The sequence below is a fragment of the Erithacus rubecula genome (genome assembly GCF_903797595.1).
Source record: "Erithacus rubecula genome assembly, chromosome: 3".
Lineage (NCBI taxonomy): Eukaryota > Metazoa > Chordata > Aves > Passeriformes > Muscicapidae > Erithacus > Erithacus rubecula.
Genome location: NC_136689.1, coordinates 106,547,286 through 106,567,117, shown reverse-complemented (window position 1 = coordinate 106,567,117; position 19,832 = coordinate 106,547,286). Strand labels below are relative to the sequence as shown.

General features: G+C 37.5%; 1 protein-coding gene across 4 annotated transcripts in view; it reads left to right on the top strand.

Moving 5' to 3' along the window:
• The window catches only part of NOL4 (nucleolar protein 4), a 185,820-nt gene that overhangs the window by 115,966 nt on the left and 50,022 nt on the right, over positions 1-19,832 (top strand). The gene's annotated exons all lie outside the window — the stretch shown is intronic.

The following is a 19,832-nucleotide window of genomic DNA, read 5'->3' as shown; positions in this document are numbered from 1 at the left end:
GGAAATGGTATTTGAGAGCTGTGTAAACAGTCAACATTTGTGTTTCACTGGGAACTGATGAAAAGGTTTAAAATATACAGCCAAAGGTAGGAGTCTGTAACTGATGAGAGTTTCCACTTCACCCATGTAAGTGTGGCATGCCATGAAACATTTTAATACTGGATGAATTCCATATGCATCTCTAGAGTTTTCCCTAAGCTGCTGCTTCTTGGAGCTCATAGTGTTTCTATGAAATACTGCAGCTGTTACTTGGATCTCAGCGTGGTACAACTGAATATTTCCCATATAGATGCTTGTTCTCATCAGCTGTTTTGGTCAGACTGTCATTCTCAGTGTCCCTTCACACCTATTCAGTCTGTGTTCTCCAACTCTTCTCATCATGAATATGCCATGAGCTACTCCCAGATCTGATGGGAAATGATACATGCTGTTCTCTTCATATACATGCACACACACAATATATGTATACATATATATATATATTTATATACTTTTCTCTTTGTCTGATGGGAGCAGTCATATCCAGTGGCCATGAACCAAAGTACTGAATCATACAGAGGAACCAGGAACATACAACGAGCTCATGTTAAGGCACCTGCAATGATACAAACATAACCTTTGCTCAGGTGCTCTAGCAGACAACAGTGTGATTGTTTTCCATGTGGGTTTTAATTAATATTGGGATGAAATCTTGTATCTTACTTCTGACTCCATTTTATATTTTGGTAGAGGTCATGAAGTAATGTGTTTCCTCCTCTTGTGTTTCCCATGGCATTTGGGAATTGTCTGACTCCACCAGAAGAATCCTTGCAGAACTATTCAGAATTTCTTCCCTGTACCTTCTACCACTGAGCTCCTGGACTGCACCCTCTCAGGATTAATAAAAGAATCTGCATGAAAAACAGGGAAAGGTGAGTTGATTTCCTTAGGGGTTACCATTAATGGCCCCATTATGGCCTGTCCTCAGTCCACAATGTTATAGTGTGAGCTGTGTATTGGCTCTCAAAAGGACACATGGATATTCTGTGGGCCATTTTACTGAATCAGTGATATATGGTTTTTTGTACCCCCTCTGAATGAATTTATCTTTGTCTCAGTTTGTACAGTTAGTCATATGCTCTTAAAAAATCTTTTGCAGATGGAGCCCCGTGGGACTGGACCTGTTTCAAAAGCTGTATTAAATGACTAAAATAAAGATTTTGAAAATTCCTGTTTCCCCCAGTGTGTTGCTTAGCAAGAATTGCTGTGTTCAGTGGAAAAGAAGTTAGATGAGTGTGTGGCATTTGTGCCATCTCACACTCTCCTGGCTCAACTGGGAGATGGAGGCATGAAGGAATGGCATACAGGCATGCTTTGGAGCATGCTGCTTGTGTCAGTCACACCTTAAAGATAATAGTCTCACAAGGTTGATGCTTCTCTGTGATTCATTAGAAGCTTTATAAAATCCACCTCTATACATTCAATTGAGTGTCCTCCCCACCTTCAGGAAATACATCATATACAGGTTTATGTAATACTGGAAAAAGATGCTGGAACTCCTAAAGGATCTAAATGAGTGACAGAACACTGAGGAGCAGAACAATTTGCTGCATGAAGATGGAATTACCTTGTTAGAGACAAAGCAGCCATGACTTTATCACAGATCTCAGTGGTTATTGCCAATTAATAGATTGTTGTCTCTTTGGAAGGTGAATTTATCAAATTACTCAGCAGATAAAGCTTCTTTTTATAGGTCGGGATTGAGATTAAACATGTTTACAGTGATTGTAACAAACCTTTCACATAAAACTAGCAAATCATTACATAAAAATGTCTACATAAGGTAGGAGTGCTTTTTATAAAAACATGTACCAATACATCTGAAAGTATCTGAGGCATGATTGTGTCCTTTAGGAAAATGGTGACAACTATTTCCTTCTGTTCAAGAGTTCAGTGGTTATGTTCTATGGTTCTGTGAACTGGTAGAAGTATCCTGAATGCTTAAAGAGCCAGAATGGCTTTTAGCATCTCAGACTGCCAGTTGCCTGGCCTAAGGTTTTGAGAAACCTGGCCTAAATATCTGTATTTCACAGTCTTAAGTACTTAGCCCTGCATATAGCTGGTTTGAAATATAAATTCCAGGACAATATTTATTTTTACTGCACTCACTATGCCAATTCAAGATCATTCTATTTAGTATAAGAGGTAAGTAGTTTTTAAGACCATATCTAAGCTCTGTGGAGATAATTATTTATTTTCATTCTTCTTTTTCTTTTTTTCTTTTTTTTATATTAATTTGCCAGGGTGTATGCTGATTTGCTTTTAGCCTGTTCCTCCATTCCTATGTTTAGATTTTGATTTTACTGATTTTTTTCATATTTAATACTTACTTTATGATGATGTTTACAGAACTTATAGTGGGGCTATTTATGTGAAATAGCAAATTTTTAAAAATTGACTGTGTAAGTCTACTGTTCACTGTGAGATAGAACTTTTCTCTCCATGTAATGTAGGCAGTGCCAGTCATGGCAGCATCTTCAAAACCTTTTCTCCACCTTCTACTATTTTTCCTAGTTGAAATTTTATCCTTGAAATATGTTGGATACTGCTGTGTTAATTTTTATATTTGTCATTTAACATATAGGTAATACAAGTTTTTGGTTATTCTGTTTCTAATAAGATAATTCTGCATAATAAAACAACATGAATAAGTTGTTTATACCTTCATCAATATTTTAATTGCCAGAAGTTCCTCTATCTTAATTCTTTGGATTTACATAGCACACTTGGGATCCTGCAAACATCAATAAAAATAAATCATCTTAATAGTACATTGGTCCTGTGAGGCAAACATGTTCTACCACTGTCTACCGATTTGTAAATATAGGCATGGCATAATTCCTTGACTTTCCAAAAGCAAATCAATCAATTTCTCCAGAAAAGCTGGAGAAGCCATTTGTTTCTTGTGTTATAGCTGAACATTAATCACACTACGAATCCTTGTCTCCAGACATTCCTGTTCAATTAAGGTAAAGAGGCAGAGTCAAATTCAACTGAGTAGCCATTGGAAAGTTTCCTCTGGTTTTATTAGCATAGCTAAAATTCAAAGCAGCAATTTGGGGTAATCTGTGCCCAACATAACCTCTCTGGAAGGATGTGTCTCTCACACTGGCCTTGTGTGAGCTTTGCCAGTGCAGTGCTCCTAGAGCATCCTCAAATGGCAAGGGGCTCAGTTGCCTTTCATCTCATCCTCTTGTTCCATTTCAGGCTGCCTTGTGCATCCATGCAGGCTCTTCTCTCAACACTCGAGTAAGTCTGGAGTACTTGGGTACAAACTGCAGTTAATTCCACCTGCATTAATGCTGTAGTTTCTTTTATATGCCTCAGGATAGAAGACAAACATTTAGCCTCTGAATGTCTCTAAATGTATTTCAGAACCTGATTCTGGCCTAGCAGAGTTGAAATGGATACAGCCATTAATTTGTTGATTGAACCAAGTACTGAATATGTAGCCCAAAGTAAGAGAACTGCAGGAGATGAGGCTGTAGAAGTGTTAGAATATTCTAATTGTCTGTAGCTGTTTCGTGTTGTTTTGTTTTGGTTTTAATTATGAAAAGAAAGAGTAAAAATAAAAATAATAGTCAAATTCACTGAAGCAGGGGACTTCAAATCTGGGTTTTCAATTTATTGTATGATATATGAGCATGTCTGTGCATCTGTGTACCTATATAAAAAAATTGTTTCGCTTCCTCCTTAAATGTTGTTTTTTACCATACAATCTTTGTTTCATAATGCTCTATTTCATAAAGCTTGCTTGGCTGAGTGCTCTCCTGGTTGCTAAATTTATGTCCTGCTTAATAGGCCTGTGTACTTTCTGTGTGTTTCTGGCAAATGCTTTTGATAGTGTGCCTTTATACACATGCCTTCAAATTACAAACTTTTTTCCAGCAGCCAAATTTCTAAAACACATGGCTTCACCCATCAAAGCCACGTGTATACCAAGAGAACCTGCAGTAACACACAAACACCATTGCTCGTGTTACAGCAGCTGGGCACAGTGTTTGCCATTCTCTGTGTTTTGGGCAAGTGTTAACTGGAATATGTAACATAAAATACAGATTTAAAAACTTAAGATCCTCTTTACTTTAAAATGTAAGGAATTTACAGAGGTAAGGGCCAAAATGAACATTTCCTAGTGCTCTAACTCTTGTAGTGCTCTGCAAAGTCCTTCTGCTACAGGTCAGAGTCAGGGTGTGCAATACCCTCCTTTTTCCTTCCTCCTTCTTTGAAAGGGCTTTGTCACCAGGACATGGCATTTTCACTGCCATCCAGCCATTTTAGGCCCTTATTTCATCTGCCTGTTCCTCCTAATTGGCACAAATGACTTAATATTATTAACCCCTGTCTCCTGTGGTGAACTTTAGCTTAATCACCCTTACAAGTTAATCCAAATCAACTATATTGTGCTTTGCTATGTAATTACTTATGGAGAGCATTAAGTACAAAAAGTGCATCCACTCTGTATGGTGATCTTCTCTTTGTACAGAATTATATCAATTGATGATCTCATGACTTCCACTACCCCTTCTTACACTTCTGCCAGAAGTGGAAATTTACCTTTACTCTGCTACATTATATGAAAGCAACAACTAATACAGGAGTAAGAAAAGCTGCCCATTCAAAACTCAGTTCATGGTCTGAGTTGTATGTCACCACCACCTTAGTTCAGTGACCTTTTCTTGTAGTTGTTCATTTCAGAAAAAACCCCAAACCACTCAGAAGGACAATTTATTGACTAGGATAAATAGTGAGATTGGCAAGAATAGAAGATATTTCCTATCTGATCTTGTGAGCATGCATTACAGGTCACTGCTTTACCTTTGATAAAGTATCAGAGGGAGGAAAAATTCTGAAACTGAGGAAAAAAAACATACAAGGTTATGGAAACCTGATGTAGCAAATGGCAGGGCAGTGCTGCTGGCAGCAGCAGGTCCCAAAGATCAGCAGACAAGCAGGAGGGGATATGCAGGTCACAGCTCAGGGCAGGAAAGGCAGGGAGTAAGCCAGGAGCAGCCTGGAACATTCTTGGCCCCCACTTGCTCATGGTGTAGCTCAGTTTCAGTGGGGCTCCGGGCAAGGGGCACAGAGAGGAGTAGTCAGGAAAAATAAAGTGCAACAGTACAAAGTCCTGATGAGGGTATGGATCAATGACAGAAAGTGTAAGAGTGTTTTAAATGGTGTTAGTACCAAATGAAATGTTAACCTCAGAGCCCATTCCTCTCCCATATGGGAGAACTTGTATTTACTCTGCAAGGGCAAATTTCCATGGGCTGTGCTCAGGCCACAGCTGGCTGTCTTACAAACTAGAGATGTTTTCTTTTGACTTTGGTGGAAGGGCAGATACGGGCAAGGAAAAGGATAGCATTTAATTTCCAAAATTAATGTGCCTCACTAATCCTACCCTAAAGCCTTTCATCCTACCTGGAAAAAAAATCAGACAACATCTTACCTTGAATTAGTTAATTGAGGGCAGTGCAGTTTTCAGCAATGAGATCAAGTAAAGGACCAACCATTTTTGGAGTGCAAAGTTAACGTGTGGTGTTTCCATAGCTCCAATTGTTTAAAACCTATGAAACATGATCTCTGAAAAACATAAGGCAGAAAGCTAAAATTTGAGTCCTTTGATGAGTTGTGTATCTTTCCCCTGACTTTTGAAAGGCTGAATAGTAAATAGTAATTTATTTTTTTTTTAATTTCAGTTTATAAACTGGGGGTTTGCAGTTTTAATAACAGCTAGGACTGTCCTGAAACTCATGGGGAACTGTGATTAAGCATGTAATGCAGAATTTATTAGCAATTAAAAACTACTGGATGATCCATTTGTCTCCCATGTCTTAGAACAGGGCCTTGGTAGGCAGTGCATTAAAAGAAATATGTCTGTGCACAGACATTCTGTTCTTGCATTAGTTAACCTATTCGTCTCATAGGTTTATGAAATAGAAGCAGCTACTTGGAAAGTTGAATCTTTTAAAGAAAATCATCTTTACAAAAGTCTTTTGTGAAAGTGATTTCATGCTTTTAGCAGATTTTGTATAATCATCAATTTATATTTTTTGCCGTCAGTCAAACCGTGAGGTTAAATTATGTTAAATAAATAAAAAATATGATCTTCCATACTTATTCAATATTTTGAACTTCTTAATAATGCCACTTGTACACATATCCAGAAAATTAATAGTGTACTAGAGCACATAATGCTATGGAAGTGGCTAATAAATATGGGATTTTTCTCTGTATGGATATCTCCCACACACTACTTTGAAATTCATTCTACCTGGAGCCATAATTTGTTAGATCTTTTCAAAATATAGCTTTCCATAAAAATACATTTAGATGCTAAGTGTTATTTAGAGATTTTATGCCAGACTGTTCCTGTTTTACTTATGTCCCAGGTAAAAAATGTTTTTTAAAATCTGATCTGCCAGGGAAGTTTTATGCAAAAAGAGTACTGTTTTGCTATCCATATGGTGCAGTTTATTCTATCAAAGTGAGGTGTTTGTTGATGCTTGCTGTCTTAATTTTTTTTCCCAAAGGGATTGTTTTCTGCTGTGTCAGTTTTTCTGTCCCTGAATAACCTTTGAAACTAATTTCACGAGGTAGTTATCTTGACAATGTGGAGCTGCTATGAGCTGTGAAAATCTGCATTTGGCTCAAGTAGAAAGACTTAGATTGCTGCTTTAATGAGGGAATTGTACTTTTGAGAGGCTTGGGCAATGAGTGATCTCCCAGCCCTCAACAAGGCACAAACTCCTGCCCTCTAAGAGTGAGAGAGATGTGGAGTGAAATGGAGAATGCATGCTGGTGAGAGTTGGGGATCTGGGGCACACATCTTTAGGATGCCAGCTTTCCTCAGTTCTACTTTGTGAAGATAAACTGGATTAAATACCATATACTGGATATCTCTGTATAGGAATCAGTGAGCAGATATCAAAGCCACTCCTTTACAGAACTTGTGGAGGTAAGCTGTGACTTCCAACATGAGTCATGTCTCCGTATTTGTTTGTTTCTTATGGCACTGTTTAAAGTATATACTACATAGAAAAATTCAGTGTCTACAACCCATATCATCACATTCACCTAAAAACACGATTACTAGAGTTGCAAAATTTCCTGATAAAGCCAAAGAGGTCGTGTTTGCCAGAGAAAAACAATTTTAAATGCTTCCACTGCTTGTGCGGTGTTATTTTTAATAATGGAAAATAAAGCTATTAGCATCCTATGACACACATGAACACATCCTTGTGCTCTGATAGAGCCCTACCATGGGTACACACTAGGGAAGGGGAACTTTACTAAAGTTATCCTTGTATTTCAGTTTTTAAAATTAATTCCTGCTCAGAAATTTACAAAGCCTGCTCAGGTTTTCTGATCCATGGCCTGGCTGCACAACAGAGCAGGAGCAATGCCAGTTCCAGAGACGGGGATGGGGGACGTTCACAGAAAACTCCTCTGTCTCTCAAATTCTGTGCCTCTTGTACTTGAGTAAAATGCAACAGGTGAAAGCTACATTCCATATTCATTCTCCAGAAGGATCTCAGCCTGCAGATCACAGCACTGCATGCCTTGAGCTCAGGCAGGGCTCTTTGCAAGAGGAGACTCGAGCACACAGTGTAGGCAATTGCACCATGAGAGGAGGGCCACTTTCTAAAAATAGATACATAGATGAGTTCCTTTAATTAAAAAAAAATGTATTTATTTTGGTTTCCTCTTTGTTCTTTAAATTTCATCTATGGAAACTAAGGATACAACAGTAGTCACACAAAATAAGAAAGCAAATAGAAAGGGACAACAACCTATAAAATATTAATCCAGCTCAGATCCTGATTTAAAGTTTTCAGCTAGTTCTCTACATGTGATAAGCTGACTTATCATAAGATCAAATCCCTTTTCTCTGACTTTAGTGGCAGGGTTTGGAAGACTAAATAATTTGGGTTGGAGAATGATACAAAGCAGTTTTTATAGCTGTAACTATAAAACTATAACAATAGTTCTCCATAGTCAGGTATTGAGTTATTATATCAATCTGAGAAAATTCACTGTATGCTCTGATTTATTTAATTTTTCTGGCACAATTCTAGCTGGTTTTCCTCACAGAATTCTTCCTCTACAAGAAGGTGGATTGAATGCTCTCTTTGGCAAAGGTGAAATTTTGCCAAATAGGATGTTTTTACTCAGCTTTATACTCTGCTAGGGGAATTCTCCATTGCAGGGTGGTGATTTAGTTAGCTGAAGTGAATGCATGTAACTAAGTGGTCCCAGTATTCACAACTCAAAATATCTTTGAAGGTAAATATTGTTTATTGTAAATTAGTTTGAGCCTTTACAGACCAAGTCTATTAGATCATCTTGGAAATTTCAGTGCTGCTTGATGGCTGTATGGTTCCCTCTAACTGAGCTCCAAGTACCAGGTGACAGAACCATTTTGCAGTAAACAAAGTTTATTCAACTACAAGAAATCACAGGGAGTACTGGGGCATTGAATCAAGCTCATAAGTGCAATTTCCTTTCTAAACAGCAGCTGTTCTGGGAGCTTACAGTATGCCATGCTATCCTGGAGGAAACTGGCTGATTCTCTTCTCACAAGCCTGAGAGTTTAACAGGCAGCATAAAAAATCTCAGAATTAATTTATGACCAGACCAATCAAACCAGCTTATTTCTGTATCAAATATATACTAATGTTTGTACAAGCTGGAAAGCTGTACCATCCTTAGCAGGTAAAATTATGGCTTACAAGGACATTTTCTGGCTTCTTCAGGATGGTACTATGAAAGCTACCACCCAATAGAGATATTTAATGATATCGGTAGGGGTTTAGGGGGCTACCGTGACCTGACTCTTCTGGGGAAGAGCATTAGATCTTCAGCACAACAGTGTTGTTTGCTAGAACTGCCTGCCTCAGTAGTTTGAGCAGCAGTTGTTGAGCAGCTCTCCTCTGGGAGTCAGGTTTAATGTTTTCGTAATATCGTCCTTCATCCCCCACCCCGAAAATGTCAGACCACATCTTTAACAGAAGCACAGTCAGTGCAGATTTAGAATGGAAAGATTCTTTTGTTGTTTCTGTTTCTTCCTGGTCTTTTTGTATCAGTCCTAAGGATACATTAAACTGTAGAACTAATAGGTAGAAACTGCCTTTATGAGGAATTTTGCTGCATCTTTCTCATGATTGCTGTCCTGTGATAACCTCAAGCAATGCCTCTGGCTTACTCTTATGATAAATGTTTTATTTATCCTTCCTTAAACAAGGAGAGCCAAATTAGATGCATTTCTTATAAGATTTACTTGATTTATGAGATGCATTTCTTTAAGATTTATTTTTGGTAGATAAGTAAGGAACTAATCAGTAATTTATTCCATCAGCTTCAGCTACAGATATCTCAGCTGCTCCTCTCTTACTCAGACTATTGCAAACTAGGAACAGGCCTCCTCTCTGCTTCAGGACCCCTGTCTTCATCTGTCCTTTCCTGATTGGTCTCAAGTTCTAAATCTTCCCACCTGGTCCTTAAGCAATAATTATTGTCATTAACCTCTGTCTCTCAGAGCTACTTACTGGGACAATCTAGCTGATTTACCTCCAGCAAGTTTTTTAAAGCTTGCTAAGAATTGCTACTATAAGCAGATAGAGGTAAAAGGCCAAAAGGAAAAGCAAGAACAAGCATTCTCAGATTGTACCCTATACTTCTCACTAGGCAATGTGCTCCTCTCTTGCCTATGCAAAATAATTATGTTGTGGCCCTTCTGTGCTCCTAGCTTCACCCTAGAAAATCAATCTTTAATATGTCATCTTAGTACCATGATCAGCTGTAAATGCCTGTTCAGTACTTTGCAGATTCTTTTGGCTTACAATCCTGTCATTAATCAATTGGTTTGCTTTTTTTCCTGAGTCCATCCATCAATATGTTATGTTATTGACTTTTTTTGTTGTTGTTCTTTTTCCTTTAAACTGCTTCTGAAGATGTAAATGATTGGTCAGAAGAGAAAGAGTGACAGGACTGTCTTCTCTCACCTATTCTGGCATAGCACTGTCATGACTGAGCAGCACAAACTGTAGGAGGGAGGGCCTAAAATTCTCCTAAGTGATGGAGACAGATAAGTTGGAGCTCCCTCCTCTACTGCTTCCATCACTTAATTTTAATCTCCTTTCCAAGTATTTGCACTTTTGCTATGCTCAGACTGGAAAAGGAAAAGGTGTGAGAAATTACCAAATGCCATTGTGTAAGAATGAACTAGGAAGAAGAAATCAGCATGGGTAAGAGCTTCTGATGAATTCAGAAAGAGCACACCAAGAAAGGTCCATTGTTAAACCATTTTCCTCTCTCATCCCAATCACGGCTTCTAGTTGCTCGTTATTTCCAACTTTTGCTGTGTGCACTGTGTTCTTCTTTCTCATATGAGTTAGGATACAAAATGCTGCATGTCCTTCTGTATTAGAAAATACAGATGCACAGCTCAGCATATAACTATGTGTTTAATAAGTCCAGCTGCTGTGTGGCCTTAGGCAGGCATTATAGGGAGTTGCAGAGCTCCTGGATGTCAAATAGCACTCTTGCCACAGTATTGACAAGGATGGGACAGAGGCACCCTTTGTCTTTGTTGCATTCTTTCTCTTTACCTAGTAAAAACAAGTGCTGCCCTCGTTGTCTGATATTCTTATAACACTCAAATCCTGCAGTGATTTTGTATTATTATTTCATCATCTGCCTCTGTTGTCAGTGTCTGGAAGTGTCTTTTGAAACATTGTGCAACCTGGAAGCCCCTTATGTACTTTCCATCTCTAGGTTTCCCAGGATACAAGACGGACAAGGGAACAAGGTGAGTGTCAGAAACCAAAAATCAGTCTTTTCTTCTGAATACCTGATATAACTCAAACTCTTTCATTTGCATATATATTTGTTCTCTGGAAACATTTTGTTGCTTTTGAGAAGTAGAAAACTTCTCAAAGTAAGGAGTGTGAGGAGGAAACAAAAGTTAATTAAAGGGGCAGGTACAAAGCCTACATTCTCTGTGGTCATAGTTCTCTTAGCAAGACTTCACCTGTAGTCATAGATTCAAGGGCTGTTGTTTATTAATAAACACATAGTTTCCTGGTGTAGATTCTTGCTTTGGGACTTGAGGAGATAGCCTTATGCTTTGTAGAACCATGGAATGATTTGGCTTGGAAGGAACCTTGAAGGTCATCTACTTTCAAACCCCCTGCTGTGGAAATGAGCACCATTCACTTGACCAGTCAGAACTTGTTCCTGACCTTGAAATTCCAGGGATGGGGCATCCACAACTCCTCTGGGAAACATTTTCCAGTGCCTCACCACCCCCACAGGATTTTTTTCCTAATACCTAATCTAAACCTACTTACTTTCAGTTTGAAGACATTCCCTCTCATCCTGTTGTCTCAGTCTTTCTTGTAGGCTGCCTTCAGGTACAGGAAGGCTGCAACTGGGTCACCCCAAAGCCTCTTTTCCAGGCTGAAAAAACCCAATTTTCTCAGTCTTCCCCATATGAGAGGTACTACATCCCTGTGATCAACTTGGTGTCCCTCTTCTGGACTCGCTCCAACATGTCTATGTCCTTTTGGGACTGAAGAAAAAATCAGGTTGTTGAACTCTTTTAATGTCACAGCTTAAATTTATGGCATGATGAAGCAGAGAGAAATTTAGGGAGAAAGAAATGCAGGGAATAGTATCAGAGACAAGAGAAGAAATCAAGAAGAGATTGAAACAAAATAACTAAAGTCATAATGAGTCAAAGATAAAGAATTAAGAGATTTAGGAGAAAGCAGCATGGAAAAAAAAGAAAGGCTTAATATGAACCAAAGGGCATGAACATAAAGAATAGCACAGAAGGAAAAAAAAAAAAAAAAGATTATGCCAGTTTTCTAGTTAATTGTAGATGTCTGACAAGTGGCCTATGACTAAACCAGTGAATTGCATGTGCTCTGTATTCCCTGGTTTTATTCCTCGCTGCTAAAGTGAGGAAAGGGATTCTTCTTAGGTTTTCCAGCAGCAATATGCTCAAGATTAAAACAGCATCCAGTGATGCTGTGTTGACAAGAAACCCTGCTCTTCTGTATTTATGACATTATTTCCCTACATACAGATACCCATAAGAAATTAAAATCATAGAAATAAAGCAGTAAGCTTAGCACATTTAAACTACAGCTCAAGAAATTATATCACTCCTGTATCTTACTTCTGTTTTTTTGCTGACATTGGCTTCTTACCTAAGTAAGACTTCAGAGGCCATTGCAGAATTCAGTAGCTATTTCTGTTTTGACAGCTCACAGCAGTTTGAGATATTTTCAAACAGTAGGAGTAGCACTGTTGGTCAGTAAGTGGGATCTTTAATGGATAGACTGAGTTTTGTCAGAGATTCTGCTGTTTCCTTGCTGGAGAGTTAGAGCTTGCCTGTTTTATCCTTGTTGACATGTTTATATCTTAAACCTCTGTCAGTTAGATAAGGACAGGCTGCAAAGAGGGGAATGAGAATCTTGGGACCCGTAATTGTCATTGTGATATTCAGCTCTTATAAATGTCTTGCCTGAATTAGAGGTTTCATTCTCAATTTAAATAGAATGAGAATAAATTAATAATCCTTTTTTTTTTTTTTTTTTTTTTTTTTTGCAAAATATTTAGCAAAATATTTTGTAGCTCTTAGCAACCAGTTGTGCAACAATTAGCCAAAGAATTGCTGGTCAAAAATGCTCGTTACTTGCCTGTAATGTGAATCTTAGTAGTCACTGAAATATATTCTGTAAGAAAAATGTTCACTAATCCTCATATAAACTGCTGCTATTTCATTTAAAAAGGAAAATAAAAATCCTCAAATCCCAAATAAAGGGAAAGCTGTGGAATCTGGATGGAAACTGTAAAGAGTTTTGGCAAAAAGTCATCATTTCACCAAAAATTGGAAATGATAGTTTTCCATTAGAAATTTTAGCTTGATGGATTTTGCCAAAAGCACAAGAACTATGTGGGGCTCCCTCAGGCTCTTGGCTTTGCTGAGCTGTGATACTACCTGCAAAGCATACGAATATTGTCCTTAGAAACTCACTGATGAAGTGGTCCTAACTTTCATAATAAAGTAAGATTGTTTTTTGGGGTTTTTTTTGTTTTTTTCCTTATTTTTCAACGTAAGCTCTTTAAAGAGTATAAATTAATTCAGATCTTCTGGTTTAATTATGGGTGTGCTATAGAAAATGTTTAAATGCTCTGTTGGCACACAGTTTGCAGAAATCCAGAAATTTGTGATGGAGCTTTCCTATGTGGTAACCTGTGATTCTCAAATTCTCAGAAACTCTGTCAGATCCTTTTAAAGCTTCAAAATAGCAGTGTATGTTGCCAAAAATAATTTAATCTTTTATTTGAGTCTGTCACCATTTCGGTTTGACTTTTCAACTCCCACAAAGGACATTGTATGTTTTCCAAAGACATAGCAGCCACATTTTGCAATATGACTAGTTATTGGTGATTATATAACTAAGTTTTTTTAGTATTTGGCTGAAAAAGTCTGTCTTCCTACATCAGTGACAGGAGTTCTAGGAGCTCATTAATAAAACAACTTTGTGGGAAAAAAGCTATTTAGCAGCTTAGAAATAGGCAAGTCTCCTGCTCTGTTAAATCAGATCTGTTCTGTTACTCTCAGTACTGGTGTACTAGGGTGATTTGGAGATACTTATTCCGATTCCCCCAAGAATTCTCCCCCTCTAGAATGTCTGGGGAAGGAGCAGAAGCTTTCCTGAAGATGTTCAATCAGGTAATAAGAGATTAGTTGTGGAAAAATTAGAAATACACTCTTTAAACTATAGCCTATAAATATATTTTATTCTTCTACTTGACTGAGAATTCTCAATTGCCTCTCTGTTTTTACTCTCCACTTAATTTCTGAGATAATTTCTATTAGGGTATTTTGATGTTGGTCAATGCCAGTGGGGATAGACCTAGGACAGACTGTATTTTAGCTAAAAGGAGAAAATAGCACAGGAAGATATGTGTATCCAGGGGTCTTTCAATTATTTCTTATCTTTTAATTATCTAAACTTCTATTTATCCAGATAAACCCACTGGAATGGAAGTGTCTGGGTAATTTATAGTTTCCTTATGGCTAAGAAATGTGCTTCTGTTGAAAGCAATATTATAAGCAAATATAATATGGCGTAGATTGGAAAATTACTGAGAAAGAACAAGCAGATTAGAAAGAGACAGTGTTCTCTCAAGGCTGTAAAAACAATGTGTCTGGAGGGAAGACCATGTCAAAGATAATTCAGGAGCAAAATATTTTTATTTCTTAGCTCCTGTTGTAAATAACTGAACAGTTTGTTTCTGGAAGTCACATTGTTAACACAGAGCAAACAAAAAGGATATTTTAATATTTCAGTGTAATACAAGTTTTTTATACAAAAGTCCTTTGCAACTTAACTCCAAACATGTTAGATAGCACTTTTTTAGAGTCAAACCTATGAAATTCTAGCTTTCAGCTCTCCTTTCTTCCCATAAAAATGCTGTTGTCCTCATGCTCCAAATAGCAGAATTGCACACAATGATGCCTTCCCATTATCAAGGGTGAAACTTTATAAAGGAGCTGGAAAGGCCAATTATGGTGTAACAAGGGAAGCAAACTGGTCATAGTCAGATGCAAAGATATGGGTGAGATGAACAAATATGTGAGGAGTTTATAAAAATGAGGTTAATTGGATCTTGAAATAAATGGTGAGATGCTGGAATTGTATTTGGGAATTCAGAGCCTTCTCTGTAATGAGAAGAGATGGACAGTGAAGTTCCACACATGTGACGATATGAAGGTTTAAAGGGGCCATAAAAAAGGATAATAACAGCAAAGTCTGGAAGATAGAAAGCATAGGATTTAAGAGAGGTTGTGGAAAGAAAACAGGTTATTAATACAAGACAATAAAGAGTTGGACTTCTATCTAAAAAAACTGATAGCAAATTCCTTATAATAGCTGAACCTGATATGTAGTTGTGCCTCCTGCCTTCTATCTGAATTGAGGAGAAAAAATTTGGAATCTTTTTATTTATGGTTTCAAGTATTTCAATAACAAAAGGGCATGCATATGCCAAAAGTATTTTATGTTTTCTAATGTGTTGTTTCTATTACATGTATTATAGATTTAATGAAAAAAGTAAAACCAAAGCCAAACACAATACCTCCTGTAAACAAATTCCCTGCTATATGGAGAACTCACAGTTTGCACAGGAATGAAGTGTAACTCTAACAACGTAATATTAATTTTGAATATTTTTTAAGGGAGAGAGATAGGACATGAATTTTCCCTTAACCTTTCAGGCTTAACTTTTCTTTTTTTTTTAAATATATCAAATAGAAGGCAAGTTTTTCACTCATATCAGTTTACCAAAAGCTAATTTTTATACATTTTTCAAAAACTTTGTCACATGTAGATTCAGTTAAAAATGTAAATGTGAAAAAAAAAAATTCTAAAGTTCTAATTTAATTGATAATTTTGGGAAAAAAGGATCTTCAAAGCAATCAAACCCATTGTCATCAGAATATTCTAATGACTTTCTGTGTCATAGGAATAGTTACTACAAAAATATGTATACACCATCTCACATAGGAAAAAAAGACAGAAAAGCACACATAATTTGCATGAGTAATTGCTGAAATTGTAGACTTTTGTGTATTCAGTGGCAGAGAGGGAAATACTGAAATGCAGGAAAAAGAGGAAAGGGCTGGATGTACAACTGGGGACAAGCAGAATTCTGTCAGCTTTAGAATATGGTTTTATGTATTTGAAAGATTTAAGTATGTAACTTTTAAAGATGTGGAGGCAGATTTCTAGAAGGGATTCATGTATAGCCAGTAGAGTGTTTTCATCTCTGCCTGCCTCCTGACCCCTTTCCCTTCCATGCACCATGGAGACCTGTGCTGCTGTCTTGCCAGCCCTTCAAATGTACAAGTCTCTCTCCTCACAGGAGTTCAGTGGTCTATGAGTGTCTAATGTAACACCTGAAAGAATTACACATTGCTCAAATAGATGTCTAGACATCAAATAGATGTCTAACTAAATGTAAATGTAAAATGTAATGTGAATGTGAAAAATGAAGCTCCATCAGAGGCATCTTTTCCTGAAAAGGTGCAGTCTTTTTTTCCATGTTGGTATTTCTAAAGTTACAAAGACTGATCTTTCCAATTTTTGGTCAATACAAATGCCCTCAATAAATTTTGTCTGAATAACTGAGTAACTTCTGGCTGGGTAATTAAATGCCATCTTTGTACACTCACAAGTGTCTCTGCTGGGCCAAGCTTCCTGCAATGAGTTCATGTGGCATCATCCTCCAAACCCTGTCTGATGGCCAGACACCACTGTTGAATCCTAGCAGGCACTGAAGCACTATGGTAGACTTTATATTTTCAAATGTTATGGATTACTTCTGCTTTAGTCCTCATAAAATAACAGCATGATTTCTGTTGGCAGCTGTGGGGTTTCTGCACTGCTGTCTTTTGCATCTTTGGGGCATTCTTCTACAAGGTTTTTATGCTGTAAGCATGCTAGAAATTGGTCAAACAATAATGAAATATCTTTTCATAAAAAGCTTCAGATGAAATACATTTTGTAGTTTTGGGAGTTGCTCTTTGAGAAGGTTTCAAATCAGATGGAAAACATCCAGAACAGACCAATAAGAATGATTAGGAATCAGAAAAACATGGGTTTCACTGCATAAATTAATTTATTGAGTAGATTGAGGGGAGGGGACATGATAACAGTCCTTAGTTGTTGGAAAGAGCCCCATAAAGAGGGAAGAGAATGATCTCTTTTCCAAAAACAACACTCTTCTTCTATTGCAATCCATGGTAGATAGATGATAAAGAAATAGGCTTAGCGCATTTATGAAAGTCAGAAGTTGGTCTTAAAAATGTTTTAATAGTCTGACAATGTTGAAACACTAGTGCAGGTTGTCTGGGGGATGCATGGCTTCTCTGTCACTGGAAATCTTAAGACAAAAAGCTAGAAAATCAGTGGTCAGGATTGACTATCTGACCTGGTTCTGGGGTAGCAAGACAAAGTAGATGATGCTGCAATGTCTTCCCAGGTCTTCTGTTGTATGACTTGACTCCAGGTGAATGTTGTTGATGACTTGTAATGTTTTAGAAAGAAGTTGGTATTTCATGTCACAACCTCCTAAATCCAGGTTGTTAGGCATGAACCTTTTATTTTGATAAAGCAGTACTGCCTAGTACTTGTTATTAAAAGGAAGAGATTAAAATAATGAACTCAGAACTTTCAAGAAAGGGCAAGGACAAAGTGGTCAGAATATAAGTATTAGCATCTCAGTATTTTTAAGACAGCTTGATAATCATCTAAATGTTTGGGGAAGGAAATAATCTTGTCCTTAGCCTTGGCCTCATTTGTTGTCACTGAATAATTTCTCATTGCTGTCACTTTTTTCTCCAACCCTGAGTTTTTAAGCACAAAACATTAACCTGTGATACATCTTGCATATACTAATGCTTCCACTCCACCAAGATTTAATCTTTCGTTGCTATCAATAGCAATAGAGATGTGTATGCTCCCCTCCTTGCTCATATTTTCCTGTCAGCACAAAGATTTTTGCATTCAGGTTGTGGACTGGAGCCAAGAATTGCTTCTTGTCTTAAGCAAACTGGCAATTATTAGAAAAAAACAAATCCAAAAATAAACAAGCATAACCAAAACATTTTAACCAGGTTCACTTCTTCCATCTGGTTTACTGCAGGACCATAAAATTTATGTGTTAAGGTCTGTTTAGGAATCTGAATGAGCATGTTCCTGTCTGTCAAAGGTGGGAGGTGTCCTTTTGAAAGGACAATGCAAGACCTAACATTGGATATTGTGTACAAAGTACAAGTTGCCCTCTGCTCTCTCACCCCTTGTTTAGCATTGCTGCTGCTTTATAGAATAGCAAAAGGAAATCTTTATTGGCTTTTGTACAGCTGCAGGGTCAACACAAGTGAGAGATGTCTCTTCCTTCTCTAAATCTGTAGAAATACAGAAAGGTAGAAACTTTGTTCTTAACTGCACTTTGCAAACTTAAAGTGAGCTTTTTTCTTTCCTCAGTTTGCTAATGAAACAGCTAGGAGAAAAACACCTCATTTTCCTGCTACTGTAAAGTCTTCAAATTCACAGTGAATAAATATGGATTCCTGACATGCAACTTTCTCAGACTGGAATTCCCCACAGTTCATTTAAGATGCTAAAGTTGTTGTTTAAATAAAAAATTCACAGAAGATGTTGGACAAGGCTCTCTATGCAATGCTCTCTTTAAAAAACAAAACAAAACAAAACAATGAAGTACCAAAATCCAAATAAACACCCTGATTGTTGCATTTTTGAGAGACATACTTAAGCCATTTTGGCCTGAATTTGTTTCCTTCACAAAAGGAAATCTCACCCCTGGTGTATAATTTATGATCTTGGCATCCAGCCGAAACATATGTACATACTGAAATCAGTTTTGCATCTGTTTAACTTTGTGCACATGAGTAGTCTAATTGGATTTAGTCTGATGAAATGACACATGCAAGATCAAGTGCCTGCACAACAAGGATTTCAGTCAGTAGGTTTCTTTAGGGCAGCAGTTTCTATGCTTTATGTGGTGCCTAGCACGTGAAATGGCTTTTTGATTATCTCAAAGCCTTCTGCATGCTATATAGCTGTAGTGGTGGGTGAAACAAAGAGCTACAGAAGAACAAGTCTTGCAGCATGGGTCAGATCTTCTACTGCATAGCACTGTACAAAAGTAGTAATTAATCATTGTAACTTTCTTTTTTAAAATGTCGTCTGAGAATCTCTTCAGGATTAAGGGAAATCACTCCTTCCTTTGTAACAGGCTACCAGCCTGCAGCTGTTGGCCTTCTGGTAGCCATTGGCCAGATTAAACATTTTTGCTAACATATTCTAGACACATTGATAAGATATAGCCATCACCTCCTTTAGGATGGAACCTGAACTTGTCTGACTGGACAGCAATGTAGATACTCACCATCTTCACAAGACAAGATATCTGTGTATCAGGAACTGGAGTTTTGTTTTTGCTGCTCTTGCAAGCCATATCTTCCTATGCCATCTCACATCTGCCATCTTGAACCCTGGCTAATTTCTTGTCCCAGAGGAGGTGATACTGAGCTTGCTGCTTGTTGAAGCTGTTTTTATCCAGAGGCTGGCTCTTCTGTTCTGTTCTGATGTTTTCTCACTCTTCCTACATCTGCTATAAGGGTCTATGGAATGAAGAGTGTTCTAGAGAGTGGAGATGCAGGAAAGGGGATGAGAGAGACTGCAAGTTCTGATATTAGGAGCATTAGGGATTAAAAAATTGAACTCCTGGGGATTGGTACTGTGAGAATACAATCTGGGGAGGATATATTAAAAAAAGGAAGGCTTGGAATATGAGTGCTCTTAAGGCAAGGCAAGTGATTCTAAAATTGATGGTGTACAGAGGACCAAAGTATGATGGAAATGAAAACAGGAAAAGGTAAAAAAAGAAGCTGAAGTAAAAATATAAAGGAAAAATATACTTTATGAATGAATGGCTTTGTTAGTCTTTCCCTTCTGCCTCACTGTCCCGATTCATTCTGTGGTTTGCAAAATACCTTGAAATAAAGACAATTTTAGGAAGCTCATGGTGTGGTTCAAGGCATGCCATTTGAAATGTATTTTTGTTTGAGGAATTATGCTCCTGACTTTTGGTGACATTAAGGGAGGAGGCATCTAAAAAAAAAAGTGTGAAATTTGTCATGTATCACCTGATTCAGACTACAGAATGCTTTGAAGCAAGATAGAAAAATA